The sequence below is a fragment of the Phaenicophaeus curvirostris genome, chromosome Z, assembly GCF_032191515.1.
Source record: "Phaenicophaeus curvirostris isolate KB17595 chromosome Z, BPBGC_Pcur_1.0, whole genome shotgun sequence".
NCBI lineage: Eukaryota > Metazoa > Chordata > Aves > Cuculiformes > Cuculidae > Phaenicophaeus > Phaenicophaeus curvirostris.
Genome location: NC_091431.1, coordinates 41069084 through 41082930, shown reverse-complemented (window position 1 = coordinate 41082930; position 13847 = coordinate 41069084).

Below are 13847 nucleotides of genomic sequence, written 5' to 3'. Positions count from 1 at the left end.
CAGAAGTAGTGAATAAATTTCTTACATTGTTGTCCTGAAACACGCAGCTTTTGCTTTCCTTATTAAACTGTCTTTATCTCCACCCAGGAGTTTTTGCACTTTTACCCTTCAGATTCTCTCCCCCATCCCACTGTGTGTGGAGAGGGGAGTGAGTGAGAAGCTGTGTGGAGCTGAGCTGCCCACTGGGGAAGAACCATAATAGCTGTCTTCCTCAGATATTGCTTCTTGTAATATTGGATGCTGAGTTACAGAGTGCTGTGAACTCTCACTTACCTTCATTACAGACTGACTTCCTGTCCCTGACAAAGCCTTATTGTTCTGTCAGGAATTCTTTGTGCTCCCCTGTCTCCACCACTAACATCTCAGAGCTTCTTGTCTCAGAATCTGCTCCTGGTCTGCTCTCTCAGTACGTGTTCAGCCCTACAAAATCCTAAGAGTTCTTTTTAAAATGAGGTTAGGCACACACTGTTTTTACACTTTGTTTAAAATAGAACTATTTTCAAATGTTTCACTTTTATATGGAGTGTCATTCTCCATTCTGTTGCCATCGCCCAACTTGACTAAAAGGCATTTAATTTATAATGCATTTCAAAACCAACTGTCTGATGCTTGCAAAGTGAATTTTTGTTTAAACTTTTCCAAAACTCATTTCTACAGACCCAAAGTCTATACCCACCTGCATGGATTTTAAACTGTAGTGGGGCTTTAACTGCTTCATCTTTCCAGTTAGGGTTTCTCTCCTCTCTAAGTGGCGAGGAGGCATTGCTCAGATTGTGGTTTTGCAGTCACTCTAAACCAATAGAAATGCTGGCTGTTATTAAAGGTGATGACCTCTCCATCACTCTGTGCTTTGGTTCTACGTCCTGCTACTCACCTTGGACTAATCCTAGTAGCTATGTAGGCAAATGCAAATGGAAGTGTTTTTCCTTGCCTTTGGTTACTTTTCAGCTCTGTCAGTTTCCTGACCTAGCTTTCCGGATGCAGAAATCCAGCCAGTTCAAATGGAGGAGGGGGGAAGGAGGGCAGAAAATACCCACCAGCTTGGAGAGAAGGAATAAGTGACAGGGACTTTATCGTGATTTCTTAATATTCCTGTGAGAAATCTACTTATTTGTGTTGGCCTGCAATAGCCTTTGTATAACAAGGCATCCTTTTCAGACCTAGATGCAATATTAAGCCTGTAAATTCAGGTTCTCCTGTGCGGCTAGAATGAAGATACGGGTGAGATTCTTTTAGCATCAGGTGTAAGATCGTTGTTCGATTTGAACAGAATAAAGATTTCACTTTAGGAAACACAGAAATCAAAGTAGTCCTTATTGCTTGCTGCATGCTAAACATATTTTTCAATCTGTTTAAGCATGATCAGAGTGCTAAGATCTGAGAAGATCCCAAAAGCAGAACTGATTGGAACCTGTAGAATACAATCTAATATATGATGAACAAAGCAGTAGTAGGAAACATACAAGGAAAGATGACTTTTATGGCTGTGAGTGTGCCAAAGACACCTTTGAAAATTCATGTGGAAGACTGTTCTTTTTGGATGATTAATACAAATCAGGTACCTCACCCGATACGCCACCATTTTTCAGCCTCTTTTACAGTGGCATGTCTGGAACTATCTAAACCCATGATAGAAGTAATGTTAAAAGCAATGTAATTGAGAGATCACACTGAATAGGAATTAGGAAGATTTGGGTTCAGGTTTGAGGCTGTTTCTAAGTTCTCCCTAGAATAATGATTGTGCTTGTCCCTTTTCCTACATGCTGTGAATAACTCTAGAAAGCACAGGGCTGAGCATTTGGAAGTGATACAAAATAAGAAACTGTTAAGAGTTGTAAGAACAAAGCTGCATAAATTTTAACCTATTATTCTTTGAACACAGAATCACAATATACAGCAGAACGATTTAATTCCTCAGTGGCAGTTATTCTATATTTTTTTGCTTTCTAACAGCTCCAGTGATTGTGATGATGCAAGGGTTTAATGCACTAGTGCTTGTTCACTGTTAATGCTAGTTCACTGACCTTAAGCAGCATGAGCTGAAGATAGTTGTAGTTTGTCACTGCCTGAAGTCTTCGATGTTGAATGGGAAAGCAGCAAGTACTTCCTTCAATTGTTCATTTCTGACTGTCAGCTTGGACTCTTGGCATTCCATCAGCATCTGGGAGCAGCTGGCCTATTTTGTTTTGTATGTACTAATGTTGACAGAATATTTAAAATGACATTAGTAAGAATGGTCTGATGACAGCACTGTGCTACATGCTGTGCTACATGACCCATGATCCAAGGTCAGTTTCCAATTTTAAAGCATTACAGCAGAGGAAAGTGCAGGACAGTACCACAATGAGCAGTTCTAGAGACCCTAATGGGCTCTCAAAGATCAAAAACCAGATGGAAAGCAGCATTTCTCCTCAGAACAGGCTTAAGGCAAGTCATTGCTTTTCAGAAGAAGAAACTAAAGAAGTGGTTTTTAATTCTTGAATGAGTTCAGTGCAAAATCTGCCTTATTTTTATTTATTTAACTTTAAGAGCCCAAATGCAATGTTAGGGGAAAAAACAGATCCTTCAGTGCATCCACTTCCTTTACTGCAGGCCTGACTTTCTCACTAGGCTTAAAATTCAGTTTGCAAAGGAAAGTGTGCACAAAAGTAGGGATTCTTAAAATGTTTTTCCTTTTGGACCTATAATTTAAGAAGCATAGAGTAAAAAAGTAATAGAAACAGGGTTCATGGCAGAATGTCAGTTTTACTTACATGCTGAGCAAGACTGCACCCCTGACAGTTTAAAACCATCTTCTAGAAGGTTCCTTCTAAGGCAGAGGCACTCCTATTAGATATTCAGACTAGTCCACTTGCAAAGATATACTTTTTGTATAAAGACTTCTAAATGTACAAACTACCTGTCTGATTTTCTCAACCATATCCTTCATTCTAAGAACCGACCAATAAAATATGCCCTCTGTGCATTTTAACAAAGTATCATGGGTATTCTATTAAACACAGCTCACATGTGCTGTTTACATAAACAGTGTTTATCTCTTAGGGAATTTTCACTGGCTCAGCAAAGAATACTTAACATCTGTTTAAGTGTGAGGGGAGACACCATCCACTTCCTAACATGTTAACCAGATCTCTTTTTCCTTTTATTAACTCACCTTTCTCCAATCTTTCTTCCTCATTCTTGCCTAGTATTTCCTTTAGAAACAAACTCTGTCTAGCAAAAATATTATTTTACAGTGTGGAATATTTATAGCAGCATAGTTGTTATTGATTCTCATGTATTGCTTTGGCAGTGTAGAAGAATTTTAGTGTAAATTGGAATGCTTAATGTAAAAGACAAGTTTACTGATCAGTAGAAAATGTAGCATCACTAGCAAAGAGCACAGGGATAGGTCAAACTGAGTACAAACCCACAAATGCGGTTTCTTTCAAACAATGTGGAAAAGGCATGAAAGAGATTTTTGCTTCAAAGAGTATCATGCATATTTAAGCTATTGATTTCACATCTCTTTTCTTCAAGATACAATGTAAGCAGCCTTCAGTTCAAGACTCCCTCCTTTAAACTTGCTGTTGGACAAGAAATATAGGTCACTTACAAGTTTAAAAAAATATCAAAAAAAAGAGTTTTTAAAAAAGTACTTGCAGTCTTCAGATAGTAAATTAGACTGAGGAATATCTGAAGTAGCTGCAAACAAATAAAGAAAGTATTAATGAAAAGAAGAGGAGGAACTTTCTAATTAAAAGGGTTGCCTAAATAGAATAAAATAGGCAACACAAATTAAAATGCTTCTGTCTCTATTTCTCTAATTAGCTTTTCATTCTCTCTTTTCCCCCTTGATCATGATGAGGTTTTAGGGTAATTTTGTAATTAATTAAATAATATCTTCACAGCAGTTTGAAGAGTCTCTCTAAGGAAAGAACTGTGTTCTGTGGGCTCATCAGGCAAGTAGTTAAATCCTGTCTGAATTCTCTAGCTAGAGAACCTAACATAATCTGATGTGTGAGTGTCAGTCACTGGTTTAATTGTACAACCTTCAGTTAACAATAAGTAGAAACATCTCTGTTTACATCTGTACCATTGCGAAAACCAGTCTTCTGCATATCTTTTTATACTTTTAATACAATAAATGAATGCACCCACCCTCCTCCACCCACTCTGTCTTCTCTTATTCTTTGTCCTTGGCAATATTATCACCACTTAATTTTAGCCATCTGCTTTGTAAAAAGTCTACATCTAAGCTGGCTGTCTAGTTATCTTTTCGAATCCATTGAGAGAACAGGTGTATCTGGCAGGCAATTAATGTCATTTGAAAACAGACAGATAAATCAGATAACTTCTGCTCTAGAAGTAGATATCTCTCTTTGTTAATTAAAAAGAGACCGTAGAGATAGCTTAGATGTACCCTCAGCAAGTTTGTGGATGATATTGTAGAGGGAAGAGATGCCATCCAGAGGGATCTTGACAGGCTAGAGAGGTGGGCCTATGCAAACCTCATGAAGTTCAGCAAGGCCAAGTGCAAGGTCCTACAGCTGAGGTATGGCAATTTGGAACATGGGTACAGGCTGGGCGATGAGTAGATTGAGAGCAGCCCTGCAGAGAAGGACTTGGGGTTATCGCTGCACGCAAAACTGAATAAGAACTGGCAATGCACACACAGCCAGGAATGCCAACTGTATCCTGGGTTGCATCAGAAGACACATGGTCAGTAGGTTGAGTTAGGTGATTCTTCCCTTCTACTCTGCTCATATGAGACCTCACCTGGAGCCTCCAGCTTTGGAGTCCTCAGCCCAGGAGATGCATGAGCCTGTTGAACCAAGTCCAGAGGAGTGCCGCAAAGATTATCAAGGGGCTGGAGCTCCTCCCATGCAAAGACAGGCTGAGAGAGGTTGGCTTGTTCAGCCTAGAGTAAAGAAAGTTCCAGAGCCTTCCAGTAATTAAGGGGAGGCCTACAGGAAAGCTGGGGAGGGGCTCATAATCAGGGAGTGCAGTTGCAGGATGAAGTGTAATAGTTTTAAGCAGAAAGACAGGAGATTTCCATTAGATATTAGGAAAATGTTTTTACTGTGAGGGTGGTGAGGCACTGGCACTGGTTGCCTGGAGGAGCCATGCACTCCCCATCCCTGGATGTGTTCAAGGCCAGTTTGCATGAAGCTTTGAGCAATCTGATCTAGAGGAAGGTGTCCCTGTTCATGGTAGGCAGGGTGGGGTGAAGGACAGGGTGCAGAGTGTTGGGCTAGATAATCTTCAAGATCCCTTCCCACCCAAACCATTCTATTCGCCTTCCCTGGAGGTGTTTAAGGTGCAGGTGGATGAGGTACTGAGGGGCATGGTTTAGAGAATGGTGGGAATGGTTGGACTCGATGATCTGGTAGGTCTCTTCCAACCTGGTTATTCTGTGATTCTATGATTCAGTGTCTCTGCTGTATACCTGACATTTATTTTGTGCAAGGAGTGGTAGTTCAAATATCACATAGATGACTATACAAAAAGAGAGAAATGTGGTTATAGCATATGGAAAGAAAACATTTGGTTCTCAAAGTACAGGAAAGTAAAGTAAAGGAAGTGGTTGTGAATCCCTGCTATTGTTGGACATTAAACCTCTGGCATAAGCAGATTCATGAGACTAGCTAATTTGAGTATTCCTCTCAAAACTATCACTATTGTACTCTAGAAAAGGATGTTTGTTGAGGGTTTATATGCTGGAGGTGGGACAGGAAACATGCAATTGTGATTTTTGGCTATAAATCAGGCAGAAAGGAATGAAACGATCTAGCCATTGCTTCAAAAGAGACCATGTATCACAGAATTCAAGAGATGATATTATATTGTAAAACATAGGCTAGGCAATAGTCATGACCCCTTAAGGCTGCACAACAAAGGAATGGTTGAGAAGTTTGCACAGTACTCAAGATTCACTCTTTTCTCATTGACTTTCTGCTCCCACTTCTTGTGAGGCATTTACATTTTCTTTTACAGGGTACTGGACACTGATACTACGTGATACCTACTGGTATCTACATGATTGTGTTTCTGGAGCTAATGAAGTATATTTGAGCCTTTCTAAACAAGTATTGTGCTCTGACAGGAGCCTGCAGCCTGCTTTTATGAGGCTCTGCCTCCTCTAATACACAGTGCAAGTTCAGAAGAGGCATGCAGGAACTCTGCCTGTTTCACCCTACCTGCTCAGGTTGCGTTGATTCCCTCATGCCAGTTATGATTATGAAAGAATATAGCTTGATAATCCCACAATATTTTTGTGAGTTACTGTGCCATATTTTTGGGGAGAATGCCTGAGCAGCCCTGGAATAAATGAGCAAAGGCTGTAGGGAAGAGAGAATCATAGAATCATAGAACCATGGCACAGTTAGGGTTGGAAGGGACCTTAAAGATCATCTAGTTCCAACACCCCTGCCATTGGCAGGGACATCCCACTAGACCAGGCTGCCCAAGGCCTCATCCGAGCTGGCCTTGAACATCTCCAGTGAAAGGGGACCCACAACTTCCCTTGGCAACATGTTCCAGTGTCTCACCACTCTTACGGTGAAGAAATTCTTCCTTACATCAAGCCTAAATCGGCCCCTCTCCAGTTTATACCTGTTCCCCCTCATCTTATCACCACAAGCCTTTATGAATAGTCCCTCTCCAGCTTTCTTATAGGCCCCTTTCATGTACTGGAAGGTCGCTATAAGACCTCCTCGGAGACTTCTCTTCTCCAGGCTAAACAAGCCTAACTCTCTCAGCCTGTCCTCATATGGGAGATGCTCCAGCGAGCATACATTGCCGGCTCATGTCAAGCGTCTCATCAACCAGCACCCCCAAGTCCTTCTCCGCAGGGCAGCTCTCAATCATGTCATCGCCCATCCTGTACTGAAATCAGGGATTTCCCCAACCCAGGTGTAGGACCTTGCACTTGGCTTTGTTGAACCTCAGGAGGTTCTCATATGTCCACTTCTCCAGCCTGTCCAGGTCCCCCTGGATGACATCCCCTCCTTCCACTGTGGCAACTACACCACTCATCTTGGTGTCATCTGCAAACTTGCTGAGGGTGCACTTGATCTTGCTGTCAATATCATTGATGAAGATATTAAACAGCACGAGTCCCAGTACGGACCCCTGAGGGTCACCACTTGTCACAGACCTCCATCTGGACTTTGAGCCGTTGACCACTACACTCTGAGCCGTTGACCATTACACTCTGAATATGACCATCCAACCTGTTCCTTATCCACCACACTGTCCACCCATCAAATCCATATCTCTTTAATTTAGAGAGAAGGATGTTGTGGGGGACTGTGTCAAAGGCTTTACAGAAGTTTAGATAAATCACATCCACCAGTTTACCCCTGTCCACTGCTGCAGTTGTTCCCACAGCATGACACAAGAACTTTATCTTGGGGTATTTTTAGTAGTCAGTGGAGGTGGGAGGCTTGTAGAAGCAGCAAAATTTATTGTTCTCTAAGCTTTGAGGCTAATCCAAATTCCTTATCAATTATATAAGCAAATTTCATTCACACTAGGACTTCAGTGTAGCCACTGGAGATACATTGACAGTCGATTCTTCACTTTCTGTACAAAGACTGTTATAACTCGAGTCCAGTCATACAAATGTGACAAAAAAAAAAAGTATAGCAGAAAAAATATATGTTAATAATATATATATTATATATATATATAATATATATATATTCTGAAAGCCTCTCTTGTTCAGGGAAAAGATGGAATATTAGTCATCTTTATAGCTGAAAGAAGTGCACTGGTTACTTAATTAACAGAAAGTCATCTATAAAGTGAAAGCTGTGTAGGTGATGCCAGGGTCTGGTTTGAATGCTCTCCCTGTTTCAGCTTATTTTACCCAGTAATCTGTGCGAGGTTGTTCATTAAGAGAAGGTAACACAGGACTCAGAACCTGGTGCATCCTAGGCTCATATTAAAGCAGGTGCTTTTACAGTACCAAACTAAGTGAGTCTAGGAACACTGTGATTAAAGGGGGCATGATGTGTGCTGTATAGCAAAGGCCTCTTTCTTTCCTATTTTGAACATCAAAGCTAGGGAACTAAAGGGACATGTGTTTGCTACTGGGGTCCTTGGCTCAGTACTTAGTTGGGATCTGTTGCATAGTACAGTACTACTGTACAGACCATTCTTAGGTGACAATTACCACACGTTTTTTTACTGGAGCTGGATTACCTAACTAGTGGAAAGAAAAAAAAATGGAAAAAAAACCAAACAAGTAAAATCCAGTAATTTCCAGAATCATCTTTTCAGCTGAAGTCTTTGAGTACACCAGTCTCTCCTTTATGGCTCCTGTTGGCCCTTGCCTGGCCTGTTTGATCCAGACAAAAGTCTCAGAAACACTCTTTTTGCAATTACCGTGTTAATATTAATTTTCAAGCTTGTGGAGCCATATGCTTGCATTTGTGTCTTAACATCACGCTTGCTTTAAGAACTGCTGGGAATAGGTCATAACATCTGTGTACTTCATTACTAATCTGTGTCAAGGGTGGTGGATAATTCTCAGTACATCAAATAGGCACAGATGGGATAGTCTTTGTACCTGTGGACAATATGAACAATTGGACACAGAATGATTTTAATGCTGTCTGATTACAGTTATTATTGGACATTCAATAGTACAGAAGGTGCACAAAATTTGACACAGATTTGCAGTAATAGTGTGAAACACAGATGTATGGGCAAGAAATTGTGCATTTTGGTCTGAGCTAATGGCATATGACTGAACCACTGCTTCAACTATCGCTACAGGTCTGGAAGAGCTGTTTGTTCCTTTAGTTGTGTCAAGCTGACTGTACCAGTAATTTGTGTCTTTGACGATATTTTCACCCAAAAAAAGTGCGTTGGAGGTTCTCCAGTTCTACCTAGTATTTCTGTAATTCTCTCCTAACCCACCTGTTTGGAACATTTTGTAGTCTACTAATCAACCTATCCTTCCACAAAAGAAAACAAATTTGAAAGGTGGGCACAAAGTCTGGCCAGTAACTGATTCTCAGGGCTTGTAGTCTTAAGAGCCAGAAGTTTCTTTAGCAGGTTTTTATTAGTTTGTATTATCTGCACATATATCACAGTGCAATGAAGATAACAGTCTAAAAGTTTCTAAAGGTTAAAATGCTTAAAAACATCTCCAACAGACTAAAAATAAAAGCAAATATAAAATGGTCCTTTAGGTACAAACAGAATTATAGCACAGAACTGAAAAACTGAGTGAGAAGTCTGCAACTTGTATTTATATTAGTCCATCCAAGCAACTGTAATCAGTTCTCGCTCTGCACAATGTCTATCTGAATAGATCTTTACCTACATGTAATGTAAGTTGTAATGAACCAGATGATATACAAAATATGTAATTATAATTTTATATATGTGTGTATATGTATAAATATATATATACATAATACAAATATGTTAACAACCAAAAGATAGCCAAGGAGAACCTCCTTCCCTTATTGGATGCAGGGGGAAGATTGCCAAGGATGAGGAAAAGGCTGAAGTGCTTAATGCCTTCTTTGCCTCCCTCTTTAATAATCTGACCAGTTATCCCCAGGGTATTCACCTCCCTGAACTGGAAGACAGGAACAGAGAGCAGAATAAACAACTTATAATCCAGAAGGAAGCAGTTTATGCTCTGCTATGCCACCTGGATGCTCACAGGTCTATGGGGCCAGAAGGGACCCACCTAAGAGTACTGAGGGAGCTGATCGAGAAGCTTGCCAAACCACTCTCCATCATTTATCATCAATCCTGGTTAACAGGGGAGGTCTCAGAGGACTGGAGGCTTGCCAGTGTGATGCCCATCTACAAGGGCCAGAAGGAAGATTTGGGGAACCAGGGGTCTCGCAGCTTGGCTTTGATAGTATTGAAGATTATGGTGTGGTTCATCTTAAGTGTGCCCACCAGGCATGTGCAGGACAAACAGGGTATCAGGCCCAGCCAGCACGGTCTGATGAAAGGCAGGTCCTGCTTGACCAACTTGATCTCCTTATATGACTATGTGACCCACCTAGTGGATGAGGGAAAGGTTGTGGATATTACCTATCCCAAATTCAGTAAAACATTTGACACTGTTTCCTGCAGCATTCCCCTAAAGAAGCTGGTGGCTCATGGCTTTAGACAGGTGTACTCTTCACTGCATAAAAAACTGCCTGGATGGCTGAACCCAGAGATCTGTGGTGATTGGAGATAGATCCATTTGGTGGCTGGTCACAGGTGGTGTTCCCTAGGACTCATTGTTGGGGCCAGTTCTGTTTAATACCTCTATCAGTGATCTGGATGAGGGGATTGAGTGCTCCCTTAGTAAGTCTGCAGATGACACCAAACTGGGCAGGAGTGCTGACCTGCTTGAGGATCTAAGAGGCTGAGGTTACAAGAACCCCAAGCAACACTACAGGCTTGGGGAAGAGTAGCTGGAAAGCTTATGTCAAAAAGCCATATGAATTAAATTCTTCAGGTTCTATTGAAATACATTCTTTCCACTTAATTCACAAAACTACTTCCAGAATGAGAACAGTTGTACCACCTTCCACAGTTGCAGCATATAGTTTCTAAAAGAGATGCTTAACTATCTCTGTTGCAAATATCCTAGCAGAAATTATATCTATTGAGTCTGAAATTGCCTGGAGCTCAGCTGTGCATCTTCATCTCCTGACAATGGAAAGTAGACCAACCTCCAAATGATGTAGCTGTTTTGCTCCATTACTCCCTGTCTGTAAAATGGATTCAAGTGACTTGAAGAAAAATATGAAGGAGATCTTGAGAATTCATCTAAGAATAGCCAGACAATAGGAGTGAAACATCACTGGAAAAGAATGAGAACAGGATTTTGAGAAAAATCGGACACATTCAGTTTGCCTGTGCAAATGAAGTAACAGGAACATAAGACTAAAATCAGGCTGCAAATTTAATGGGAACAAGGCTTAGACTGTGTGTTAAAGAAAATACTGATTACAGCCAACACTCACATATTGAAAAACAAAATGGAGAGCTTGTTCCGCCACTAGGCTTAACACTGTTGTGAGCTCCAAATTGCTACAAAAACATTTATATAAACATTTATACAAAAACATTTATTTACTATCTAGACAGCCATAAAAGATTTTTACATCATGTTTTGCTGAGTAACACAGTTTAGATGACTTACATTTTCAAAAAGATACTGTAATTTTATGTGTTCTGCTACAGAAAGCCAGGGTATGGTTTTCAGAAATGTTTCATCCCAACAACTCTGACAACGCTTATTTGACAGAGGTTTGGAAAATCAAGCATCTTCAATCAGTAGCTTGACATATGAATCACCTCAAATTAGTTACTTCTTGGAAGAGGAAGTATGAGACTTCTGTTGTTGTGGGTTTTTTTTTCCCTTTTTTCTGTTTTCTTCTTTGCTTTCTTTAAAAGACTGAAGACTTCATGACTGGGAAACTGGCAGAACAGAGAAGAATCTTATTCTTCTGAACTCTTTAGAATAATATTATCATGTAAATTAATAAAAGCATTTCTTGTATGATCTTTACCACACCATTGGTATTTACAAGGTCACAAATCAAAAATGCAGTTCTTTCTGTGACACCTGGGATATTTCCTATGTATTATGCCCCACCGTACTTGCATGACAGGTTTAAATTAGTGAAGATTCTTTCTCTCAAAATCATCACTTAATGCAAATAAATACTGCTAGAAACAGCATGCAGGTTGAAATTTGCAGAATCAAATATGTGTTAAGAACAATATATAATTAACAACATAAAGCCATAACAATGTGCATAAAAGATGGGATTAGGGTTGCACCTACAGAAGTGCTTACTGCAGTTGGTAATTCCTTTTATATGCAATGATCAATTTTTCTTATTTTTTTTACTGTTAAAATTCTTTTTTGTCATTTGGAATGAAATAAACGCCTACCTTATTACATTTATTCAAGTTAAAATGGGATTTAGGATTGGAAGATATATTTATATAAATACATATATACACATAGATTTCATAAAAACATATAAATATTTTAAAATGAGATATGATACATTATAGGAATAATTTGTTTTTATTCACTGCAGCTTATTAAAAAGAGAAGTCATCTCCCTGAAACTGATTTCAAAGCATTATTCACATAAATTTCTCCAGAAGAAGTCACAAATGACATCATATACAGAAGAACAGACACTAAATTAAGTTCTCTTTGGCCAAAAAGTGTCACCATTTAATGTACACGAAGTAGTTTTAAGTCCATTGACACTGAGACACAAATTGTGCTCTAATGAAGTATTTTCTGCTACCAGGAATACAGATGCTCTAGAAAAGGGAAAAGAAGTGTGAGCACAAGTAGAAGTGTTAGATTCAGCTATAAGAATGCAAGTATGGACTATCAGTGATACAAGATAAATCAAGGTATTCAACTACTATTTGGATTAATTCATAGCCAGGTACCGTACCAGTAATTTCAATGAACATGCAGTAGAAGCTGTGCATGGGCATAACACTCTTGAAAATAAGGCCTTCTGTCTCCAGGTTATCACCCAGAAACTGAACTTGGTGGACATTTCTATGCCCATATTGTCTCTTATTCTTTTAGTCATATAATTTTCATGTAAAATTTGTAGCAGACAGGAATGCACTCTTTTGAAATAGCCAGCAAATGCCAGCTCCTGGAATGCAACCACTCAATTCCAGTTCTTTAGTAACATAGAAATATACTCTCCGTTTTACATAAGTAATTAAAATAACAACATTTATAGCTTTCATAGGTCTTCTTTCTACCTCTCACTGTGTTTGCAGACTATAGAGCCCTTTCCCAAGTACAGTGGGAGTTTTCTGTCAAAAGCACGAGAAACTCCATGTCTTTGACTGGCATCTCCATATGGCTTATTTATCATTATTTAAAATAATATTACTACTAAAGTGGATGGAAAAGTTTCTGTGCAGACTTGTGACTAGGATAGAAAGTGGTGACCGCTGCTGTGCCCAGGACTAGGCTGTTAAAACCTTGCACTCTGCAGTAAGCAGAGAATATTCTTGGTTTGCTGTTCTTCACAGTGAACAAGTTCGGTAATTCTTCTAAAAGCACTGACATGATTCACAATCAATATCCTTTCCCTTATTGACATGATTCACATTTAAGCTCCTTTCCCTCACTGTGGATTGCCTCCAAAAACTGCCTGAAGTCAGTGAAACTCAGTGATCTGGAGGCATTCCTCTGCCTCCGGATGACCAGGTATGTGGTCCAGTTGCTTCCCCCACGTATCATATTGCTGAGATGACACATGGGCCTGAGGAGTGTGGCAGTGCATCCCGGCACCAAGCCTGCGTGGTGCACCGCAGCAAGTCCATGGAGAGTTTAGAAACAGCTTCAGGTCCTCATGGAAATACGGTCATGTCGTCTAACTAGCTTGTGTTTGTGGTGATTGAATCCCAAAGGCAACACAGCATGGCTGCTTTCCATCAGCTGGCAGAGCCTGCAACAAGCGCGCATCTTGATTGAGCCGATTCGCAGCGCGTACGCACGGTGACTGGTCCAGCCTGCACAGAAGGATCATTATGTCTGGATCACAGCGCACACGTTGTTTAGTCTTTTGCTGGCAGAGCCTAATAATTGTTCTGCTAGTGTTTATAACACCCAGCTGCTGAAATACATGACTTAGAATCATAGAATCACTAGGTTGGAAAAGACCTCTTGGATCATCAAGTCCAATCATACATATCTGCCACTAAAACAAATCCTCAAATACGTCATTGACCTGTCTTTTAAACACCTCCAGGGAAGGTGACTCAACCACCTCCATGCGCAGCCTGTTACAGTGTCCAATGACCCTTTCCGTGAAATTTTTTTCCTAATGTTCAGCCTG